Here is a 25595-nt window from a genome sequence, read left to right as displayed (position 1 = left end):
AGTTGGTGGATAATGAATCTATAATATATGAAAGTTTAATTGTAATCATTACATTATGGTAAATAATGAAATTTAACACTATATGCTAATTTTTTGAGAAGGACCTGTATAATGCTGCTGCTACTGCAATAAAAAAAATCACATACTCACCTCTCTTCGCTCAGGATGCCGGCGCTTTCAATATTTACCTGCTCCTCGTGCGGCTCCGTCTCCAGCACTGACGCTCAGCAGAGGGCACGCACTGACTACGTCACTGCGCCCTCCGACCTGAGCGTCACTGCCAGAGGACGTTGGAGACGGAGCCGCTCCAGAGCGGGGAGCAGGTAAATATAGCGCAGCGCTCCCCTCCCCGTATACCTACCTGCTCCCGGCGCTGTCCCTGCAGTCCCGGCTTCTCCCGGCGCTGCATCTTCTTCCTGTATTGAGCGGTCACAGTTACCGCTCATTTTCAGTCATGAATATGCGGCTCCACCTCTATGTCAGGTGGAGCCGCATATTCATGACTGTAATGAGCCGGTACCATGTGACCGCTCAATACAGGAAGAAGATGCAGCGCCAGGAGAACCCGGGACTGCAGGGACCGCGCCGGAGCAGGTAAATATAACTAGACAGCCCCCGCTCCCCCTCCCTTGCCGACCCCCGTGTATGACTCGAGTATAAGCCGAGAGGGGGACTTTCAGCCCCAAGAAATGGGCTGAAAATCTCGGCTTAAACTCGAGTATATATGGTATTTTATCGAAAAAAGAATTGTTTTTGCATTGCTGTATTCTAAGAGCTGCAGCTTTTGAATTTCTCAAATGATTGAGCTGTATGGTAGCTTGTTTTTTGCCGGACAAGATGATTTTTTTATCACGTTTTATTCCACTTTTAATAAAAAATGCATCGTTTTTTTTACAAGTTTATTTAATTTTTTTACGGTGTTCACTGAAGGGGTTAAAAAGTGTAAGACTTTTATATATCAGGTCTTTCTGGATGAAGTGATACCAATTTTGTGTAATTTCTTTGTTTATTTTTGTTTCTACAGAAAAATATATATTTATGGGTTACATATTTTTTTTCATTTTCATTTTTTTAGTAATTTGTGATTTTTTTAATATATTTTTACAATTTTTTTAAACTTTTTTAAACTTTTAGCACTTTGATTGGTGGTGGTGATGAGTGAACACGTTATTTGAGTACATTCGCTCATCACTAATTGCTGGTGTAATACATTGCAATGCACCAGCATTGCAATACTTTATACCTGTCAGTGTTACCCTGACAGAAGCCTCTTAGACAATACTCCTGGCATGGTCTAAGCAGGCTACCTTCACTGGCAGACCCAGAGGTTGACATGGAGACTTTGCTTTGACATGACGAAAATCGGGCCCTCGTGATGATGTTGCAGGGATGCCAATGGGACAGGAGAAGGAGCCCCCTCCCTTTCTCAGCCTCCTAAATGTCATAATCAATATTAATTGTGATATTTAGGGGTTAATCAGCCAGAAGAGGTGCGGGTGCCACTTCTGGCTGTCATAGTCGAGTTCCTGGCGGCTCCTGTGCAGCACACGATCGCCATGACTTACCTGTACCTCATCAGTCAGGAACCCTTATCCTACTATGATGTATAGGTATGTCAAATGTCATGAAGGGTTTAAAATAAGCTTTAAATCTCCATGTCCAGCCCATAGCACTGAGCTGTTCATTTACACATAAGAAATACGTGGATTTTTCTGGAATAAGATATTGGATCGCAGATATCAAGGTATCATTTTATTCAGTTTCCTGTGATCTACATGCCCATATAGATGACTTAGGTGTGTTGATCCCACTGACAGATTTCCTTTAAACCCTTAACGACTGCCGATACGCCTTTTAACAGCTGCAGTTAAGGGTACTTAACCAGAGCGCCGTTAATTAATGGTGCTGTGGAAAAAGTGAATAGCGTCCCCCAGAGTCGGATTTTCTCTGGGGTCTCGGTTACCGAGGGTAGCCGAGACCCCAGAGAACATGCTTTGGGGGGTTTTTTACCGACCCCCAGGTTACGACCGCCGGTAATTAACCGTATACCGGCAGCCACAAAAAAACAAGCAAACCGCGATTTCCCATTTAATTTCTCTGTACTCCGATGTGATTGCACATCAGAGGACAGAGAAATGGGGTCCCCGATAATCCCCCAATACTCACTCGTCTCCCCTGATGCTCCTTGTAGCTCTCGGCAGATCTTTGGGGTCTCAGTTGCCGGGGGTAGCCGAGACCCCAAAGAACATGATCGGGGTTGGTTTTTACCAACCCCTGTTTTGCGATTGCCGGTAATTAATCATTTACCGGTGAACGCAAAAAAAGGGGTGTGTCATTGTCTGTCCTCTGATGTGATCGCACATCAGAGGACAGAGAAATAGGGGAATTCGGGGACCCTATCATACTAACCGGTGTCCCTGGGTCCTCCTGCATCGCCTCCTGGCCGCCGGCTTCTTCTTCCTGGAAGAAAATGGCGGGCACATGCGCAGTGCGCCCACCATGATGTGCCGGCCGGCAGAGGAAGATTCTTCCTCTTGTTTTATTTTGGTCACTGTGAGATCCTATCACAGTGATCAAAATAAAAAAATAGTAAATAATCCCCCCCTTTATCACCCCCTTAGGCCGGCGTCACACTCAGCGTATAAAAATACGGTCCGTAATTTACGGCCGTAATACGTTGAAAAGTCCCCAAAATAGTGGTCCGTATCTCCTCCGTAGGCAGGGTGTGTCAGCGTATTTTGCGCATGGCATCATCCGTATGTAATCCGTATGGCATCCGTACTGCGAGATTTTATCGCAGGCTTGCAAAACTGACATACGGATATACAAGGGATCCATGTGCTCAAAAAATAATAAAACATATGTTCTGTCTATATATATATATATATATGTTAGTGAGACATATATATATATATATTAATATTTCATCCAGCGCGAGATAGCTTAAAAGCTGGTAATTCAATTGCCGGCTTTTGCTATCTCCTTCCAAAACCCGACATGATATGAGACATGGTTTACATACAGTAAACCATCTCATATTCCCATTTTTTTTGCATATTCCACACTACTAATTTTAGTAGTGTGTATGTGCAAAATTTGGGCATTCTAGCTATTAAATTAAAGGGTTAAATGGCAGAAAAAATTGGCGTGGGCTCCCGCACAATTTTCTCCGCCAGAGTAGTAAAGCCAGTGACTGAGGGCAGATATTAATAGCCTGGAGAGGGTCCACGGTTATTGGCCCCCCTGGCTAAAAACATCTGCCCCCAGCCACCCCAGAAAAGGCACATCTGCAAGATGCGCCTATTCTGGCACTTGGCCACGCTCTTCCCATTCCCGTGTAGCGGTGGGATATGGGGTAATGAAGGGTTAATGTCACCTTGCCATTGTAAGGTGACATTAAGCCAGATTAATAATGGAGAGGCGTCAATTATGACACCTATCCATTATTAATCCAATTGTCTGAAATGGTTAAAAAAAACACACACACATTATTTAAAAGTCTTTTAATGAAATAAAAACACAGGTTGTTTGAATATTTTATTATTCTGGTAATCCACCTGAAGACCCTTGCTCTGTGACAAAGAAAAAATAATAAACCAACAATATCCATACCTTCCGAGGATCTGTGACGTTCCACGATGTAAATCCATCTGAAGGGGTTAATTTTTTTTTACAGCCAGGAGCTCTGCTATAATGCAGCTGTGCTCCTGGCTGTAAAACCCCAGTAACTTCCTAGCAAAAAAAAATTTTGTTTCCTAAATTATGCTGATGCAAAGTAGATATGTTGTAAATGTTATTTATTAACTATTTTGTGTGACATATCTCTCTGATTTAAGGGCATAAAAATTCAAAGTTTGAAAATTGCACATTTTAAATTTTTTTGCCATATTTCTGTTTTTTCATAATCGCCAGTAATATCGAAGAAATTTTACCACTAACATAAAGTACAATATGTCACTAAAAAACAGTCTCATAATCAGCGGGATCCATTAAAGCGTTCCAGAGTTATAACCTCATAAAGTGACAGTGGTCAAAATTGTAAAAATTGTCTCGGTTATTAAGTACCAAATTGGCTCTGTCACTAAGGAGTTGTATGTTGTTGATTGTTTTAAGCATTTTGCATAATTAAATCAATAAACATTAATGATGCCAACAACAATATCTATTAAAAGGGTTTTTAACGTTTTTTAGCCATGTGCTACTTGTCTAGAATTTTTGACTGAATCTCTATACAAGGTCTCTAAAAAATGCATCCAACACAGATGTGAGCATAGTCTCAGATAATGGTTGTATTTTAATTTAGGTAAAAAAAAATTCAATATAACTCTAAAATATAATTTCAAGAAAATGGTTCCTAAAATGATCCCTCTGTGTTTGCAGCCTGTATCACTTCTTATAGGCAGTGCGGAGAAGTGGGGTGGAGATATTTATATTGTCTTTGTTCTGTGAAGAAATCATTTGTGAGCCAGGCCTATGAAATCAGCGCTGCATTGCTAGAACCACTTTTAAAGCATCGTTAGGCAGGAACATTATACATCAGCAATGTAGCAACCCAAACCTGCTGATATTGTTACTTCTAGAGGATCATCAAATGTAATATCTCACAAACATCAGATGCTGCCTAGGCCACAGAAATAAGGACTTCATACTGATTTATGACTTTTAGCCAGTGTCATTTTGCTGCCCAGTTGTAAACTGGTTACCAACCTGCCGGCAAAAAGCCAGTGCATAAATATTGTTTGTTCATGCTTTCACTACCAGACAAAGGGGTTTGAGAGAATAGAATAATTAAAGTATTATTCAATGCGTAAATTAAAAAAATTCTTCTAAACTTTTCGACATTTTAGCATTTTTGTCATTTTTTGTCTAACAAAATTGCAAAAATTGTTGCATACTTTGACTGTAAAAAAGATTGTGATTTTTCCCTATTTTACACTCCTTGGTGCTTTCAAAAAGTGGTTGTATTCTGTGTATTTGGTAAACTATGCAAATGTGGTTGAAGCCAGAGTCACGAATTTTAACAATTTGATAAATTTGGTACTAATAATGGCAAACAAGCCACAAAGCAAAACTGACTTCAAAAACTTCTCTAATGTTTCAGTTGCTCACATTTAATAAAATCTATGCTTGCGATCAGTGAATGAGGACAATAGTTATGACATCCAAAGGTTGAATCCTGTCCTTGATACATTTAATGTGCTTTGCTTGTTACAGTGACCTGTGCGGCTTTGTCAGGCCTTTAGCCTTTGGGTGTCAGCAATAGAGTTTGTATATTCAATGAAACAGAGATGTTGACTAGAGTGAAAAACTGAGATATAAAAAAATATATATATTGGAAAGTTGCTTACCTTAAATTATAAAATAAGTTATTTATTGGTCTAGGACCAAAAAGAATAAAAATTAAAGGGGGTTGTTGAACTGTAAATGGGGGGGAGGGTTTCTTGACTCACAGTTACAGATCCATCCAAGCAAGTTGCGGCTGCCACATAAATATCACACAATGTAATAATGTGTCTCATGATACAGGAATTAGTGTGATGTGGTAAATGTATTTCACACTGATTTAAAGGGAACTTGACAGAAGATTCATGTTAGTCAAACCACAGACAGTATGAATCATCAGGCGGTAGCTGCGCTATTGCAGCTGCAAATGTTTTATTTTGAAACTTTGTGGTGTTTTAGAAAAAATATATTCTTTTAAAACCCAGATGATGACCATGTGTCTTGGATAACCGATCCAAGAGGCAGGTCTCCAGCAGTCTTTCCTTACCATACTACCAAATTTGAAAGGTCTCTTGCTAAGGCTATGTTCACACGTTCCTGATTTCCCTCCTTTTTTTTCAGGACTAAAAACCGCAGCTCTTGGCAGAAAACGCAGGTCCTTTTTTTGGTGCTTTTTGGTGCGTTTTTTGATGCGTTTTTTTTATGCAGTTTTCTATGCAGAGTCTGTGTGTTTTCTAGGAAGTTTTTTAGGGTTAAAATGGCTGAAAATACCCTAACCCTACCCCTAACCCTAACCCTACCCCTAACCCTAACCCTAACCCTACCCCTACCCCTACCCCTAACCCTACCCCTACCCCTACCCCTACCCCTACCCCTACCCCTACCCCTACCCCTAATCCTAGCCCTAACCCTAACCCTATTCTAACCTTAGTGGGGAAAAAAAAATTCTTAATTTTTTTATTGTCCCTACCTATGGGGGTGACAAAGGGGGGGGGGGGGTCATTTACTATTTTTTTTATTTTGATCACTGAGGTTATATCTCAGTGATCAAAATGCACTTTGGAACGAATCTGCCGGCCGGCAGATTCGGCGGGCGCACTGCGCATGCGCCCGCCATTTTGCAAGATGGCGGCGCTCAGGGAGAAGACGGCCGGACGGACACCGGGAGGCCGGGTATGTATAAGGGGGGGAGATGAGGGCACGGGGGGGCGTCGGAGCACGGGGGGTGGCATCGGAGCATGGGGGGTGGGATTGGGGCACTGGGGGGCAGCCACACTGCAGCGGTTCTGCACCACAAACCGCAGTAAAACCCGCAGATATATTTTTCATCTGCGGGTTTTACTGCGGGTTTGACCTCACAATGGAGGTCAATGGGTGCAGAACCGCTGCAGTTTTGCAAAAAGAAGTGACATGGTACTTCTTTTTTACCGCGGCTATTCAGCGCGGCTTTTTTCGCGATTTTCCGCAATGTGGAATGTAATGTACCCTGCATGGAAAACAGCTGCGGACCCGCAGCGGGAAAATCGCGGCGATTCCGCATGAAAAAAAGGATGGTGTGAACATGGCCTAAGGCCTCATTCACACATCCTTTTTTAACCACAGAAGTGAAACCAGTGTCATAAGTGTTTTGGATTAGTATGTGATAAGTGTTTGGTCCGTGTGTCTATTTATTTTACTATCAGTGCTTCATCAATGTTTGGTTCGTGTGTCCGTTTTTACCATCAGTGTCATCAGTATTTTCACAGATGGATAAAGAAATAAATGTCAAAGCTTCTCCTATACGTGGCAATACTTAACATGCACAGGACACGAATTTCATCTGTGTAATGTATGTGTTTTTCAAAGGCCTAAAGCTTGTATTTTCCACTTTCATCCATGATGCTGGGAAAAAAACTAACATTTCTCTGTGAATTTTGCAAGGACTCATGGTCCGTGTTAAAACACGGACATGTGAATAGGCCCATAGATTATGAAGGGTAGGTGTTGTATCTGTGCACCAAGGATGACTAAATGAGTCCTAAGTGTGTAAATAGGGTGATACTTGTCAGTCTTAAAGAGCAGTGTGGGGAAAAGCCAGAGAAGACATACCTCTGTGACTAGTCATCCATGAAGCTTAGTCCTACCAGCCGACTTCTGAACGTATGTTTTCTCTGAAGCACTGCAGTATTTCAGAAAAAAGCATACGCGGCTACACAAAAACATGTTTTTTGCAGCATGAATATCCTATCTGGTTTTCTTTAAATCAACGTAGCTGCCTCACTTATGTCAGAACTGATCTATAGTAATAAACTTGTTAAGTATTGGAAATTCCCACATATGAGTTGTCAATTGTATTTCGTAAGGGCATATTAATAGAAATGCTTAGATCAGATTTGTTCACTGGTTAATGTAAATGTCAACACTTGGTATAAAAAAACTTGCAGAGTTGTAAATTTCACAAAATGATGTCATACTTATTGACGCACTATAGAAAAAGCAGAACATAAAACAACCAGATATGCATGACTTGCATATCTGTCATAATTTTTTGTCGCTACAAAACTTTGGAGTTTTGACATTCACTACAATTCTTGAAAAGGTCTTTTCATACATCAACACTAGCTCTAAAAGAGGAAAAACTACAAAAAATGGAGTATAGAATATAAAGTTTAATTATAAAGCATCTGTAAAAATATTAAACATAATTATGTGTTTATTAAAGTGTAACTAAACTCTTGTATTTTTTGTTATATTTAGTAGCCCCTTAATCTCTTCCTGACAGGACAAATTTATTTTCTTGTTTTTTGTCTCCCCTCTCCTAACTTTTTCATTTTTCTGTCTACATAGATATATAAGGGAAACAGGAACACATGGGCTACATGCACAGTGAACAAGTCTGTAAGAACATGTTCACACACCACCAAGAAACCTGAAGACACAAAAGAGAATGGTAAAACCAAAAACACTCAGTTTGAAAAAATGTTTGCAGTAATCCGCAAGTGCTAGTAAAAGATGTAAATAACAGGGTATTTGGTTGATACGTTTTTTGCAAAAAATGTATACTAAGCTGCTCTACCAATCTTCACGGTATACCCATATCAGAGCAGTCCTAACTAATGTATGCAATCCCTATCTGATGTATTTAAAAACCTGATCATCTGTATATTACCTGTGTGAACAGGGTTCAGAGAGGAAAAATCCATGTGTGCATACAGGGCAGAATAGCTTTTGTGCAGCTAGCCCAAGAGGAGTGGTGGAACTCCCCAGTCTTGTAGACACAAGAGAACAATCATGGAAACAGGAACACATGGGCTACTTGCACAGTGAACAAGTCTGTAAGAACATGTTCACACACCACCAAGAAACCTGAAGACACAAAAGAGAATGGTAAAACCAAAAACACTCAGTTTGAAAAAATGTTTGCAGTAATCCGCAAGTGCTAGTAAAAGATGTAAATAACAGGGTATTTGGTTGATACGTTTTTTGCAAAAAATGTATACTAAGCTGCTCTACCAATCTTCACGGTATACCCATATCAGAGCAGTCCTAACTAATGTATGCAATCCCTATCTGATGTATTTAAAAACCTGATCATCTGTATATTACCTGTGTGAACAGGGTTCAGAGAGGAAAAATCCATGTGTGCATACAGGGCAGAACAGCTTTTGTGCAGCTAGCCCAAGAGGAGTGGTGGAACTCCCCAGTCTTGTAGACACAAGAGAACAATCATGGAAACAGGAACACATGGGCTACTTGCACAGTGAACAAGTCTGTAAGAACATGTTCACACACCACCAAGAAACCTGAAGACACAAAAGAGAATGGTAAAACCAAAAACACTCAGTTTGAAAAAATGTTTGCAGTAATCCGCAAGTGCTAGTAAAAGATGTAAATAACAGGGTATTTGGTTGATACGTTTTTTGCAAAAAATGTATACTAAGCTGCTCTACCAATCTTCACGGTATACCCATATCAGAGCAGTCCTAACTAATGTATGCAATCCCTATCTGATGTATTTAAAAACCTGATCATCTGTATATTACCTGTGTGAACAGGGTTCAGAGAGGAAAAATCCATGTGTGCATACAGGGCAGAACAGCTTTTGTGCAGCTAGCCCAAGAGGAGTGGTGGAACTCCCCAGTCTTGTAGACACAAGAGAACAATCATGGAAACAGGAACACATGGGCTACTTGCACAGTGAACAAGTCTGTAAGAACATGTTCACACACCACCAAGAAACCTGAAGACACAAAAGAGAATGGTAAAACCAAAAACACTCAGTTTGAAAAAATGTTTGCAGTAATCCGCAAGTGCTAGTAAAAGATGTAAATAACAGGGTATTTGGTTGATACGTAGCCCATGTGTTCCTGTTTCCATGATTGTTCTCTTGTGTCTACAAGACTGGGGAGTTCCACCACTCCTCTTGGGCTAGCTGCACAAAAGCTGTTCTGCCCTGTATGCACACATGGATTTTTCCTCTCTGAACCCTGTTCACACAGGTAATATACAGATGATCAGGTTTTTAAATACATCAGATAGGGATTGCATACATTAGTTAGGACTGCTCTGATATGGGTATACCGTGAAGATTGGTAGAGCAGCTTAGTATACATTTTTTGCAAAAAACGTATCAACCAAATACCCTGTTATTTACATCTTTTACTAGCACTTGCGGATTACTGCAAACATTTTTTCAAACTGAGTGTTTTTGGTTTTACCATTCTCTTTTGTGTCTTCAGGTTTCTTGGTGGTGTGTGAACATGTTCTTACAGACTTGTTCACTGTGCAAGTAGCCCATGTGTTCCTGTTTCCATGATTGTTCTCTTGTGTCTACAAGACTGGGGAGTTCCACCACTCCTCTTGGGCTAGCTGCACAAAAGCTGTTCTGCCCTGTATGCACACATGGATTTTTCCTCTCTGAACCCTGTTCACACAGGTAATATACAGATGATCAGGTTTTTAAATACATCAGATAGGGATTGCATACATTAGTTAGGACTGCTCTGATATGGGTATACCGTGAAGATTGGTAGAGCAGCTTAGTATACATTTTTTGCAAAAAACGTATCAACCAAATACCCTGTTATAGATATATAAGGGCTTGTTTTTTTGCAGGAGGAGTTCTACTTTTGAGGGACACTATAAATTTTACCATATAAAAAATATTCCAACTGCGATAAAGTTGTGAAAAAATTGGAATTGTTAGACGGGAATCTGACACCGACTCTGCGCAACTTTCAGCAATAACTTTCCCGGCTGACCAATGCCTCAACTTCCCACAGACACAGTCATAGTCATTGGTGGAGAGGAAATACTCACACCCAAGGAATGCCTCTCCTACTGACCCAAAGTTTTGGAGTGTTTTAGTCTTCTCAAGACAAAGACCATCCGGATGTTCCACACAACCACAGCAATACCACAAACCCTTCTCACGACAGAGTTACGGCTTCTGATCAGCCAAACACAGTCAACCGTCATGTATTCTGCATGGGTAGATGACTCTACAGCCTGGGAAACAGATGGTCTTTGGAAAGACAGCGGCAGATGGTTTCCTCACACGTGTCACCACAGAGGATTCCAGATTTGGCTAATCGAACACCTTTCAGATGGCCACCAGGAATGTCTGCAGGCCCGAGGTGATATGAGACCCTTTTTTCCCTAGGAGGTTGAACCATACTAGGGTATCTCCTACTTGGCAGGACATTAAGAATCCCACTTTGACAAAAATTGGAAGAATACTGATGGCCCAAAACGTCATAGTGCCGCATGCACTGCTCTAGAAACCCATGGCACTGCTTTGGATCCCCATAATTTATGATCCCATAAATTCACTCATTTTTTATGCACACACACTGATTACAAGCAAACAGGTAACAGGTGAGGATGTTACCTTTAGTTGCCATTCAAACCATATGTGTTCTGTGCATGTTATCACGTCAAAATCACCAGGGTATATTAACTTTTGATCAGGGTCATTTGGATGTTTTAGGTTGTCATTATGATATAAAAAGAGAAAGCACAGTTGTTTGACAATAAATGGCTTCACTCAACCACTAACCATGAGTGGAGAAAACATTTTGCTGTAATCATTCATATTCTCTGAAAAAAGGCCAAGAAAGCAAAAATTCTGCCAGGTATGTAAACTTTTGAGCAGAACTGTACAATTGGAATGCTTGAAGACAATCTGTTATATATCAATTAAATTGTCTCTTAGATAAATGTTAGGTTCACGCGCCATATAATATCTTCATATATTTTTTGCGTGTATAACATTATTTATATCAATTGATATTCAGATGGTTCATATCCCATTATTCAAAGAGAATTTGTAATACATCAGTTGTATAATTGCATCCATACATGAGATATCCCAATGAATGATTTTATCGCTTTGCTAATACAAAAAATTAAATAATGAGTCGTGATGGGCGAATGGGCTCAGATAACATCTGATATCCGATTATCTTGGGCGTGCTTGTATATTATGTTCGAGTCCCTGTGGCTGCATGATTTGCAACTGTTAGACAGCCTGAACACATTGGGATTTCCTAACAGCCGCAAATCATGCAGCCACAGGGAAGCAAACATTATATACGAGCATGCCAAAGATACTTGGATAACACCGGAGCGTGCGCAGATAAAATGTTATCCGAGCACGTCCGCTCATCATTAATCATGGGTGGTTGCTCATAGCAGAGTAGAGCTGTGATAGATCTCACTCCCAGGATTAAGCGCAAGAAGCTGGACACCGGGGTCTGAGGTTGTGTGGGAACTGTATGCCCCACAGCAGAAACCGGAGGGCAGGAGATTGCAGGTCTTCTAGCCACAACTGACACCCGAAGGCAGAGCAGCAGACTAGAGCCTGGAGTCACTACAAGAAAGGGACACCTGTAAAAAGGCTCGAGCTGCCTGCCATGCAGGTAGAGTTCCATTTAAGGGACAGATTGAGAGAGGGACTTGAGGAAAGCTAATGCATCAAGAACCTAGAATTCAGTGCAGAAAGGAAGGTTTCCAACCCCACCTGGCTAGGGGGATTCTGAACCGCTTCCAGGCTGACCGGATTTCAAAGATCACCTGTAACCTGTACGTTGGACTGCAAGTTGACCAGTAAAAGGTAAAGACACTGCAAGTCCTGTGTCCTCCAATTATTTCCTGCACTCCACCATCTATCATTCCTTCCCAACTGCGCCGGGAGCCCTGGGGACTAAGCTCTTCCTGTGGGGAGCTATGCCAACCCTGCTGCAATATTATTAGCCCCATTGGACTCCTTTAAGCAGCATCGGCCATCCCTGGCCAAGTACCACAGGTGGCGTCACAAACACTACTACATTAGACTTTATTTCTAATTCCATTCATTCTCTTTTATTGGACACCCAGGGCCACGGACTGGGTCACTGCAACCATGACACATCCATTTAAGAACCGGCCCGGTACGGAATATCCCACGGCCCTGGTGGGTGCCTCATTTTGGTGTCACAAACAGGATAGACCAACCGATTAAACTGGGTCTTCTGCACATAAAAGACTGTGCTTAACTGAGAAATCATTGAGAAATTGCCGCCATTACAGCACCACACAGCGCACAGGAAGCAGAAGGGCCATGCCACCATGGGTGAACCCAGAAAAAAGAGTGCAAAGTGAAGCTCTGGCGCATTCTGTTGTGAGCAGGTGGAAAGCAGGAAGCCCCGACTTGGAGAACAGGAAGGAGCACCGTCCCAGACCACCAGTGGAGCAGCTGCAGACTCCGGTAATAGAACATCAGGCCTGGCTGAGGTTAATTAGGGGGGGAAGGAACATGTCTACTCCGGGTAGAGATTCAGTAGCAGACGCAGACGCAGCCTCCATAGAACAGCAGAATCCGGCGGCAGCCGCAGCCTCCAGAGTGCAGCAAGATCTGGCAACCGACGTCACAGTCCCCATAATACCGCTATCAATGCCGTACGTACCGGGAGCAGCCTGGTTATCGCAGTACTCAGGGGAGTCACACACCCTGAGCGACTTTAAGGAGAGACTATACAGTCTGTTTGAAGCGTACCTCCTGTCTGAAAATCAAAATGTCAGCATTAGGGTTGAGCGAAACGGGTCGAAATTATTCAAAAGTCGCCGACTTTTGGCAAGGTCGGGTTTCATGAAACCCGACCCGACCCCAGTGTGGGGTCGGCCATGAAGTCGGCGATCTTTTGAATCTAGAATCGGAATTCCGATACCGATTCCCGATATGTTTAAGATATCGGGAATTGGTATCGGAATTCAGATTTAAGTGTAAAATAAAGAATTAAAATAAAAAAAGGAAAGAAGCAGGGCGCGTCCGAGGGTGAGTATATTCCTATTAGGTATATACTCACCCTCGGACGCGCCCTGCTTCTTTCCGGAAGCCTTCCTTCCTAAGAATCAGCCCTTCCAGGACCTTCGGTGACGTCGCGGCTTGTGATTGGCCGCGCGAGCGGTCACATGGGCGGCCGCGCGGCCAATCACAAGCCGCGACGTCACCGCAAGGTCCTGGAAGGCTGATTCTAAGGAAGGAAGGTTCCCGGTTAGTACCAGGGCGCGTCAGAGGGTAAGTATTGCGATATTTTTTATTTTAATTCTTTATTTTACACTAAAATATGGATTGCAGGGCCTGAAGGAGAGTTTCCGCTCCTTCAGACCCTGGGAACCATGGAAACCCAATGCACTGCATTGGGTTTCGAGTTTCGGCCGACCCCGACCCCGACTTTTTTATAGGATCGGCCGATTTCACTCGACCCGACTTTTTCAAAAGTCGGGTTTCGTGAAACCCGACCCGATCCTATAAAAGTAAAGGTCGCTCAACCCTAGTCAGCATCCTCATTTAAAAAATTGAGCTTCATTTGACAACCACAAATTTCATCATATACAATGTATAATATAAGCCATCAAACAATCATGAGTTCAAGTCTCACAAGCAGAATAAGGAAAAAAATATATATAAAGATTTAAAAAAATATATATATAAAAGTTTAACCCCTTAAGCCCCGGGGGTGGTTTGCACGTTAATGACCGGGCCAATTTTTACAATTCTGACCACTGTCCCTTTATGAGGTTATAACTCTGGAACGCTTCAACGGATCTTGGTGATTCTGACATTATTTTCTCGTGACATATTGTACTTCATGATAGTGCTAAAATTTCTTTGATATTACCTGCGTTTATTTGTGAAAAAAATGGAAATTTGGCGAAAATTTAGAAAATTTTGCAATTTTCCAACTTTGAATTTTTATGCCCTTAAATCACAGAGATATGTCACGCAAAAAACTTAATAATTAACATTTCCCACATGTCTCCTTTACATCAGCACAATTTTGGAAACAATTTTTTTTTTTGTTAGGGAGTTATAAGGGTTAAAATTTGACCAGCAATTTCTCATTTTTACAACAAAATTTACAAAACCATTTTTTTTAGGGACCACCTCACATTTGAAGTCACATTTAGGGGTCTATATAGCAAAAAATACCCAAAAGTGACACCATTCTAAAAACTGCACCCCTCAAGCTGATCAAAACCACATTCAAGAAGTTTATTAACCCTTCTGGTGCTTCATGAGAGCTAAAGCAATGTTGAAAGAAAAAATGAAAATGTAACTTTTTAGTCATGAAAACGATCTTTTAGCAACAATTTTTTTATTTTCCCAAAGGTAACAGGAGAAATTGGACTGCAAAAGTTGTTGTCCAATTTGTCCTGAGTACGCTGATACCCCATATGTGGGGGGAACCACTGTTTGGGCGCATGGCAGGGCTCAGAAGGGAAGGAGCGCCATTTGACTTTTTCAAGCTAAAATTAGCTGGAATTGAGATCGGACTCCATGTCGCGTTTGGTGAGCCCCTGATGTGCCTAAACAGTGGAAACCCCCCACAAGTGACCCCATTTTGGAAACTAGACCCCCTAAGGAACTTATCTAGATGTGTGGTGAGCACTTTTATCCCCCAAGTGCTTCACAGAAGTTTATACCGCCCGTGCGTAAAAATAAAAAAACGTATTTTTTTCCACAAACATGATCGTTTAGTCCCCAATTTTTTATTTTCACAAGGGTAACTGAAGAAATTGGACCATAAAAGTTGTAGTCCAATTTGTCCTGAGTAAGATAATACCCCATATGTGGGGGGGAACCACTGTTTGGGCGCATGGCAGGGCTCAGAAGGGAAGGAGCGCCATTTGACTTTTTCAAGCTAAAATTAGCTGGAATTGAGATCGGACGCCACGTCGTGTTTGGTGAGCCCCTGATGTGCCTAAACAGTGGAAACCCCCCACAAGTGACCCCATTTTGGAAACTAGACCCCCTAAGGAACTTATCTAGATGTGTGGTGAGCACTTTTATCCCCCAAGTGCTTCACAGAAGTTTATACCGCCCGTGCGTAAAAATAAAAAAACGTATTTTTTCCACAAACATGATCGTTTAGTCCCCAATTTTTTATTTTCACAAGGGTAACTGAAGAAATTGGACCATAAAAGTTGTAGTCCAATTTGTCCTGAGTAAGACAATACCCCATATGTGGGGGGGAACCACTGTTTGGGCGCATGGCAGGGCTCAGAAGGGAAGGAGCGCCATAAGACTTTTTCAAGCTAAAATTAGCTGGAATTGAGATCGGACGCCACGTCATGTTTGATGAGCCCCTGATGTGCCTAAACAGTGGAAACCCCCCACAAGTGACCCCATTTTGGAAACTAGACCCCCTAAGGAACTTATCTAGATGTGTGGTGAGCACTTTTATCCCCCAAGTGCTTCACAGAAGTTTATACCGCCCGTGCGTAAAAATAAAAAAACGTATTTTTTCCACAAACATGATTGTTTAGTCCCCAATTTTTTATTTTCACAAGGGTAACTGAAGAAATTGGACCATAAAAGTTGTAGTCCAATTTGTCCTGAGTAAGACAATACCCCATATGTGGGGGGGAACCACTGTTTGGGCGCATGGCAGGGCTCAGAAGGGAAGGAGCGCCATAAGACTTTTTCAAGCTAAAATTAGCTGGAATTGAGATCGGACGCCATGTCGTGTTTGGTGAGCCCCTGATGTGCCTAAACAGTGGAAACCCCCCACAAGTGACCCCATTTTGGAAACTAGACCCCCTAAGGAACTTACCTAGATGTGTGGTGAGCACTTTTATCCCCCAAGTGCTTCACAGAAGTTTATACCGCCCGGGCGTGAAAATAAAAAATCCTATTTTTTGCCCACAAAAATGATCTTTTAGTCCCCAATTTTTTAATTTCCCAAGGGTAACAGGAGAAATTGGACCACAAAAGTTGTTGTCCAATTTGTCCTGAGTAGGCTGGTACCCCATATGTGGAAGAAAACTACTGTTTGGGCACACGTCAGGGCTCGGAAGGGAAGTAGTGACGTTTTGGAATGCAGGCTTTGATGGAATCGTCTGCGGCCGTCACGTTCCGTTTGAGGAGCCCCTAATGTGCCTAAACAGTGGAAACCCCCCACAAGTGACCCCAATTTGGAAACTAGACCCCCTAAGGAACTTGTCTAGATGTGTGGTGACAACTTTGAACCCCCAAGTGTTTCACTAAAGTTTATAACGCCGGGCGTGAAAATAAAAAATCCTATTTTTTGCCCACAAAAATGATCTTTTAGTCCCCAATTTTTTTATTTCCCAAGGGTAACAGGAGAAATTGGACCACAAAAGTTGTTGTCCAATTTGCCCTGAGTACGCTGGTACCCCACATGTGGGAAAAAACTGTTTGGGCACACGTTGGGGCTCGAAAGGGAAGTACTGACGTTTTTGAATGCAGACTTTGATGGAATCGTCTGCGGGCATCATGTTCCGTTTGCAGAGCCCCTGATGTGCCTAAACAGGAAAAAAACCCACAAGTGACAACATTTTGGAAAGTAGACCCCCAGAGAACCTACGTAGATGTGCCAACTTTGGAATTATTCTATTTCCTAGAAAGTAAATTAGTAGTGCATGGAGGTGTGGTACAATTTAAAGCAATCCTTCATACACAGGCCAGGTTTGTCGGGGTAGGTGTCGCATTGATAGGTGGTGTCCCTTCGAATTCCTCTTTTGTAGCACACTCGGCACCTTTTTTGCGGCTTACCTTTTTTTTCAGTTGGCGGGACCACCCCAGGAAAATGCTGGCCTGGTACGATACGTGCACCTTCAGTTCCAGAAGTACTGGGGCCCGCTCCTTCCCTCGTGCCAAACATCAGGGCCTTAACCACTACCTCTTGGAAATGAAGGTACGACGTATCGGTGTTGCGTGCACATCATGACAGCAGGAAAGCGTTGAGCATTGCCATTTGTACGATGTGCACGGACTGCTTTTTGTACCACACCCTGGCCTTTCTCAAAGCACTGTACGGTTGGAGGAGTTGATCGGAGAGATCAACGCCCCCCATGTTTTTGTTGTACCCAAGTACACAGTCCGGTTTGAAGACCTGTGCAGAGGTACCCCGAACAGTGCTGAGGGCGCTGCCATCACCGTGTATGGTGGTCAACAGAAGGACATCCCTTTTGTCCTTGTACTTGACAACCAGCAGGTGGTCGCTACATTGGGCTTTGCTCTCACCTTTTCTGAGAATCTGCCCAAGTAGCGTCTTTGGGAGGCCTCTCTGATTTTTGCGGACAGTACCGCAGGCTGCGGTACCTTGCGCAAAGAGAGATTTGTAGAGTGGGATGCTGGAATAAAAGTTATCGGTATAGAGGTGATAACCTTTATCCAGCAGTGGGTGCACCAAATCCCACACTATTTTCCCACTCACTCCCAGGACAGGGGGACACTCAGGCGGTTCAATCCTGCTGTCCTTCCCCTCGTAGACTCTAAAGCTGTGGGTGTACCCTGAGGTACTCTCACACAGCTTGTAGAGTTTGATTCCGTACCTGGCCCTCTTGCTGGGCAGGTATTGACGGAATCCGAGCCGCCCCTTAAAATGAATTAAGGACTCATCCACGCAGATGTCCCTTTGAGGCACGTACACTTCTGCAAACTTTTTGTTGAAGTGTTCGATGACCGGCCGAACTTTGAACAGACGGTCAAAGTTGGGGTCATCTCGTGCGGGACACCGTGCATTATCGGAATAATGCAGGAATTTATGGATGGCCTCAAAACGCGTCTGGGTCATGACCATTCTGAATACTGGAGTGTTATATAAAATATCCACACTCCAATATTGCCGAAGTTCAGGCTTTTTCAGAATCCCCATATGGAGGACCAGGCCCCAAAACTGCATCATTTCAACTGCGTTTACAGGAGACCAGTTAGAATATGATGAACCCGAGTTTTGGTCCAAAAATTGCCGAGCATACAGATTAGTTTGCTCCACCATGAGGTTGACGAAAGCCTCAGAGAAAAAGACTTTGAAAAAGTCTAGTTCTGTGAGGCCGGTGGTGTCAAACTTGATTCCTGATTCTGCCACAAAATCAGGAATCAGTGGCTCGTAATTTTCGGGGGGCCTGGTCCATATGGGATCCGCAGTGGGGTGTGCTGGTTCGTCTTCAGCAATGGTGGGCCTAGCCTCATCTTCTGTCCTGCGGCGTCTGTGTGGCGGTTCCGCAGGGCCGGAGGAGGAAGATGAGGAGTGGGAAGAGGATGAGGAAGAATCAGAAAAATAAAGAAAAGTGGGATCCTCTCCCTCGCTATCAGTGTCGGAGGCAAGGAAAGCATATGCCTCCTCCACTGAATAGCGCTGTTGGGACGAACGGGACGAGCGGGACATTTTTTTTGTAAGTGTGGTGCTTGAGTGTACTTTATTGGTAACTATGTGTAAGTGTTGGGGGATAGTGCTTGGTGAAAACTACTCTGAAAAGAAAAAGCTAAAGGAAAAAAAAATACCTGTGAAAGAAAAGTATAAAACAGCAGGCCCTAGCTCTGATAAGTGAACCGCGTCACTTACCAAAGTTTGGCGGCTGCTGGGTGTGTGAACGGGGATGTGAAAAAAAACCCGAAGGCACGAGAGCTCTGATAAATGAACCGCGTCACTTACCAAAGTTCAGCGGCTGCTGGGTGCGTGCACAGGGATGTGAGAAAAAAAAAATAAAGGAAAGCACGGGTTAGACGCGGCGGGGTGAGCGCACGGAGATGTGGGGGAAAAAAAGGAAAGCACGGGTTAGATGTGCGCGGGGTGAACGCACGGAGATGTGGGAGAAAAAAAAAAAAAGGAAAGCACGGGTTAGACGCGGTGGGGTGAGCGCACGGAGATGTGGGGGAAAAAAAAGGAAAGCACGGGTTAGACGCGGTGGGGTGAGCGCACGGAGATGTGGGGGAAAAAAAGGAAAGCACGGGTTAGATGCGCGCGGGGTGAGCGCACGGGTTAGATGTGGTGGGCTGAGCGCACGGAGATGTGGAGGGAAAAAAAGGAAAGCACGGGTTAGATGCGCGCGGGGTGAGCGCACGGAGATGTGGGAAAAAAAAAAGGAAAGCACGGGTTAGACACGGTGGGGTGAGCGCACGGAGATGTGGGGGAAAATAAAAGGAAAGCACGGGTTAGATGCGCGCGGGGTGAGCGCACGGAGATGTGGGAAAAAAAAAAGGAAAGCACGGGTTAGACACGGTGGGGTGAGCGCACGGAGATGTGGGAAAAAAAAAAAGGAAAGCACGGGTTAGACGCGGCGGGGTGAGCGCACGGAGATGTGGGGGGAAAAAAAGGAAAGCACGGGTTAGATGCGCGCGGGGTGAACGCACGGAGATGTGGGAGAAAAAAAAAAAAGGAAAACGGCAGGCACAAGCTCTGATAAGTGAACTGCGTCACTTATCAAAGTTTGGCGGCTGCGGGATGGGTGTACGGAATTGGGCAAAGGGGGCTGCTGAAAAAAAAGCGAGCACGAGTGTTGATCAGTGAACTGCGTCACCAATCAACGCTCGGCGGCTGCTAAACGTGCGCACGGAGGCGGCGCAAAGAGGGACGGAGGGGGTAAAGAAGGGGGGGAAGGGGGGGATGGGGGGAATGGGGGGTGAAATGAGACCAGGTAGGGGTTGTTAGCACTTACCTTTTGTAGTCTCTCTTCTTTCTTTGGTTTTCTTTCTTCCGCTTTTTTGTATCGCAGGGGATTGTGGTGTTACAGGCTTCTGTAGCACCACAAGGCCCAGCAAGACAAGATCTGGCTGTGTGACCGCATAGCAGGAGTCCCTCAGCTAGAGTGAGGACCCCTGCAGAGCGGTTACACAGGTCACCTGCAGGTGACAGACAGGTCACAGAGCGGTCACACCGCTGCTGTGAGCTGTCGATGATAACATCGATCCCACCAATCCCTGCAGGGCTTGGTGACCATGGCAACTGCCTAGGATCCCTCCGATCCTAGGCAGGTCACTGCCAGGTCACCAGCAGGGCACACAGCGGTCACAACGTGACCGCCGCTGTGCCCTGTGATTGGCGCGATCGTTGATCGAGCCAATCAGCCCTGCTGGGCCTGCACTAGTCACTGGCCTGTGATCGGTGCCATGGCAGCACCGATCCAGGCCGCTACAGCAGGGGGCAGGGGGTATGACAGCCGGCACGGGGCAGGGAAAAGCCGGGCACGGGGCAGGGAACAGCTGGGCACAGCGCGGTAACACCGCCGCTGTGCCCGGTGATTGGCGCGATCGTCGTTCGCATCGATCGCGCCAATCAGCCTCTGCAGGCCCTGCTGGGCCTGCACTAGGCTCTGGCCTATGATCGGTGCTATTGCAGCACCGATCCAGGCCAGTACAGCAGGGCACAGCGGCGGTAATACCGCCGCTGTGCCCTGCGATTGGCGCGATCGATACGATCGGCGATCGCGCCAATCCGGGGGGTTTTTGCCGGTGCCTGGCGCTGCCAGGCACCGGCCCTAGGATCGAGTACATCGGTACTCGATCCTAGCCTGCGACCTCATTGTTTCAGCCGCTCCGATTGGCTGAAACAATGAGGAACGCTGTGATTGGCTGTTCAGAATTGAACAGCCAATCACAGCGATCCAGAGGCCTGGGGGGCGAAGCCATGCCCGGGGATGTCGGCGCCATCTTCCTCCAGGTAAGATGGCGCCGGAAATTTAATGCGATCACCGCGATTTAAGTCGCGATGTTGCATTAAACACTATGACGTACTATCCCGTCACTGGGAATTAAGTCCCAGGTCACCTGGACGGGATAGTACGTCATATGGGATAAAGGGGTTAAATCATTTTTTTTTTTTTTTAGGTGCTGCAATTTCCACAAAATATAACAATCAAAAGAGATCTAAACATCTTATGTATAGCAATAAAATGATAGGTGCAAACAACCATATATTCACTTATCCGAGAGAATCGGGTTGATTATCAAAATCACACTCTCATCAAACTGATCATAGTGTGAGCATAGTGTGATCCGATTCTTTTGAATGAGGAAAAGATTCTCCAAAGTGTCATCAGAGTGCAATCCAATGGTTTCCAGGGCACTCATTGACTTGCATGGTCGAGTGTGATCTTAATATAGGATCAAACTTGGGCATACAGTGATTTTTTTTTCTTCATACTGGCTCTGTCTGAGGAAAAAATCTAACATGTGCACGTCCTCATACACTAGCATAGTGAAGAGTGATATCAGTCAAAATGAAGGATAGCATCCTTCCGATTATTACGGTTATCTTCACAAGCCTTAAATGTAAGATAAATGTAAAGGTATCAGAAAATGGCGAGACAAGCAAAACTTTATTTTACAAAGTTCTTAATATTTTGACCATTAAAAAAATATTATAGGTTTGAAATCGGCATACTCATTCTGACATGAATACGCATTTTGCCAGGTCATTTTTACTGCATAATGAATGCTGTGAAAATTAAACCCAAAAAGCAATAGGGGAATTGCATTTTTTCACCATATTTACACACCTTGAATTTATTTCACAGTTTTTAGTAGATTGCATGATAGGCTGAATGGTGTTATTAAAAACTACAAATAATCTAGCAAAAAACAAACAGCCATTTGTCTATGTTGATGGCCATTTAACTAAGTTAAAACACTTGGAAGAAGAGTAAAAAATAAAAGCACAAAAAAGGAAAAATTTCCATGTCATAAAGGAGTTAATTAAAAAACAATGTGAACATTTCAAAGACTTTCCATTGCGCTAAAATTCTATAAATGATACTATAATATTATTCTATATTGTACTACAATATTTTATAGTAAAATGTCCTTACCAGAAAATAACCATCAGGTTTAAGTGTTGACACCACTCTAGATATGTCCACATTCTAACTATTCTGAAGTCTTGCCTTGGAGCATACAGAGGTGTATGTTTGGGTAATGTCACTGTCTGCTTTAGTCCAAGAATGCATGCTAAGATATGTGTACTCTGCATTTCCTTTGTATGCATGGACATACTCACTTTGTTCTCACTTCCTTTGTGGTCTCCATCATAAAGCCATTATCACTCTCAAGACTTCTTCTCATCCACATTTTTATATCATTGCAAATGAACAGCTCAGAATGTTTGCATGTTTGCAGTTTTACTGATTCTGACCAAATTTACTTTTTCTGTAATGAAAATGATATCATTTTCTAATATATTTCCTATACTGAAGAGGATGTTCACTACCCAATTCCATGTTAATTGCTAAAATGCCCAACATAAAATAAAAAACCTAATCTTACTTACTCCTGAGATTCCCAGTGGTCACATGACATTATTATGACGTGTGATGACTGCAACCAAACAGCAGTCGCTGATTGGCTGCAGCCTTCACTATTTCATCAGAGCAGACATTCACTGTGATAGAACACTCAAAAGCTGCAGCTGATCAACGGCCGCTGATTGTCATGTAACTGCCAGGAGCACACCGGAGCAGCACCGATGCAGAAGATAAGTGTTTTTTTGTTTGTTTCTTTGTTTTTTGTTTTAAATCATGTAGGGCACGTAAGCAATTAGGGAGAGGTTGTACAGTTTTCTTACAGTTTTACAGCATTTATGCTTGCCTGATTGCAATCATTTAATGGAAACTTAATTTTTTTTCTAATACTGGATAATTCTGCCCTGGTCATATGGTAGACAAAAGGTGTTTGGCTTGTGACAAAACGTATAGCACTCGCCCAATTATTACAGTCGTGTACACGAGCTCTAAATGTAATTTCAGTTTGTAAAAAGGAAGCCCAGCTCCATTAATGGGGAAAACAACAAGTGACGGGTCCCAGAAAATGGTGAGACAAACAAAACCACTAAGACATTAAAGAAACATTATAGGGTTTGAATCCGCATAATCATGATGACATGAAGACTCATACTGTCAGGTCATTTTTACTGCATAATAAATGCTGTGAAAGCAAAACCTAGAAACCAATGGGAGAATTGCATTTTATTTATGGATCGGTGGCAGAGGCAATCACATTCATAAGAAATTGAAACATAAAGTATGTACACTAGCATAGAATATGGACATGTGCTATACAAGAAAACATGGCATAGCACTTGGACCAGAATTAATTCATGGGGAAGCTCACATCTGTGATTATTTTCTCATGCCAAATCAGCATGCGAGAAGAATCGCAGCATATAAGTTTATGGGTACAAGCGACACAGCACACCTCACTCGGATATCATCCGAGTGTGGTGCGGTATATACACAGATGCTGGCAGTGGAGGAGATGGAGAAATTACTTTCTCCGCCTCCTCCGCAGCTGTACTCCAATTCTCTCTGTGCAAGAGGATCGGACCACAGTGGCATGACACTTGGCTCCTGCCCACAGCAGAGCAGGAGCCGAGGGTCATTAACATATCGCATCTGATGCTCTCGCATTGGATGCCCTAAGCTAGTGTGACTCTGACCTTAGACAGAGATATTATTGCATTAGCACTGCCTCTTTTAGACAATCACATGATCACTGCATAAGGACGGTTTCACACGTCAGTGGCTCCGGTACGTGAGGTGACAGTTTCCTCACGTACCGGAGACACTGACTCACGTAGACACATTAAAATCAATGTGTCTCTGCACATGTCAGTGTGTTTTCACGGACCGTGTGTCCGTTTGAAAAACACGGAGACAAGTCAGTATTTGTGGGAACGCATGGATCACATGGACCCATTAAAGTCAATGGGTCCGTGTAAAACACGTACCGCACACAGATGCTGTCCATGTGCAGTCCGTGTGCCATGCAGGAGACAGCGCTAGAGTTAAGCGCTGTCCCCCAGCTTGTGATGCTGAGAGAAGGAATGAAAAATCTTTTTTTTTTTGTTAAAATAAAGTTCCCGGTAATCTTCCCCTCCCACCCCCTGTGCGCCCGCCCGCTGGCATTAAAATACTTACCCAGCGCCCTCGGCGCTTCGCCTCAGCGTCGCAGCTCTTCCTGTATGAGCGGTCACGTGGTGCCGCACATTACAGTGATGAATATGCGCCTCCACCTCCCATAGGGGTGGAGCCGCATATTCATCACTGTAATGTGCGGCACCACGTGACCGCTCATACAGGAAGAGCTGCGACGCTGAGAGGATGGAAGCGCCGAGGGAGCTGGGTAAGTATTTTAATGCTAGCGGGCGGGCGCATAGGGGGTGGGAGGGGGGAGATTACCGGGAACTTTATTTTAACAACAAAAAAAATTAAAAAAATGATTTTTCATTCCTTCTCTCCAGCGAACGCTGCTGGGAAGAAGGAATGAATTCTGGATTCAGCACCCAAGGCAGGGGACAGCGCTTAACTCTAGCGCTGTCTCCTGCACGGTCCGTGTGGTACCCAGTCGGCACACGGACGGCACACGGCTACCGCACATGTGCCACACTGATGTGCCACGTGAACACACGGACACGGATAACTCCGGTACCGATTTTTCCAGTACCGGAATTATCTGGACGTGTGGGACAGGCCTAACTGGAAGGTGAAAAGGCTGTTTAATAAGACCCAACACAGCCGTAATTCTGACAACTGTTGAGGTATCAGAGCAATTTTGTCCTATAAATGGCCGTGCTTTGACAGCCCCAGTTACAAGAAAAATTTGCCCTCAGTGGGGCTCTCTATTTATATTTATTATCTCATATGCTAAGATCAATTTTTGCAAGTCTATACTAGGTGAGGGAGAACATACAAACTTCATGCAGATGTTGTTATGGGCCAAGACAGGACGTAAATGATGCAAGTCAACAAGATCAACTATTGAGGATTCCATTCTGCAAAACCAAGTTATGATAAAAAAGCTAAAGAATATCAAATAGTAATATAAATGTTGTAAACTATGGTAAAAGGAAAAAAACTCTGCCAATTAAAGATGGGCACATTTATTTGAGTGGAATTGAATCCAACTTAAATTTGCAAAAAATCAACATTCTGGAAGATACTTTTTTTTAATTCGCTCTGCGTAAATTTAAATGCATGGCAGCCAGCTGTGGCATGAACTTTAGACGGCCATCACAAGGTTAGAAAATAAAGAAAACAGAAAACTGCCCCCCTTGCTGCCCCCTTTTCGCCATCCTACCTCCACACCTCCATTACATCGCTTATCCAGTTTTGTG

At 43.6% G+C, this 25595-nt stretch overlaps 1 protein-coding gene across 2 annotated transcripts in view; it reads right to left on the bottom strand.

Annotated features, from left to right (window-relative positions):
* The window catches only part of LOC138657703 (chemerin-like receptor 1), a 151114-nt gene that overhangs the window by 60472 nt on the left and 65047 nt on the right, over positions 1–25595 (bottom strand). The window contains exon 1 of one of the 2 annotated variants that reach the window (XM_069745400.1): positions 22297–22421. The exons of the other annotated variant lie outside the window; for it this stretch is intronic. The gene's annotated coding sequence lies outside the window, so the exon portion shown is untranslated. Of the gene's footprint in view, positions 1–22296; positions 22422–25595 lie in introns of those variants that run through there. 2 annotated transcript variants of the gene reach the window in all.

The sequence above is a fragment of the Ranitomeya imitator genome, chromosome 1 (genome assembly GCF_032444005.1).
Source record: "Ranitomeya imitator isolate aRanImi1 chromosome 1, aRanImi1.pri, whole genome shotgun sequence".
NCBI lineage: Eukaryota > Metazoa > Chordata > Amphibia > Anura > Dendrobatidae > Ranitomeya > Ranitomeya imitator.
The sequence above is the reverse complement of the archived record's forward strand: the minus strand, read 5'-3'. Positions and strand labels throughout refer to the sequence as shown.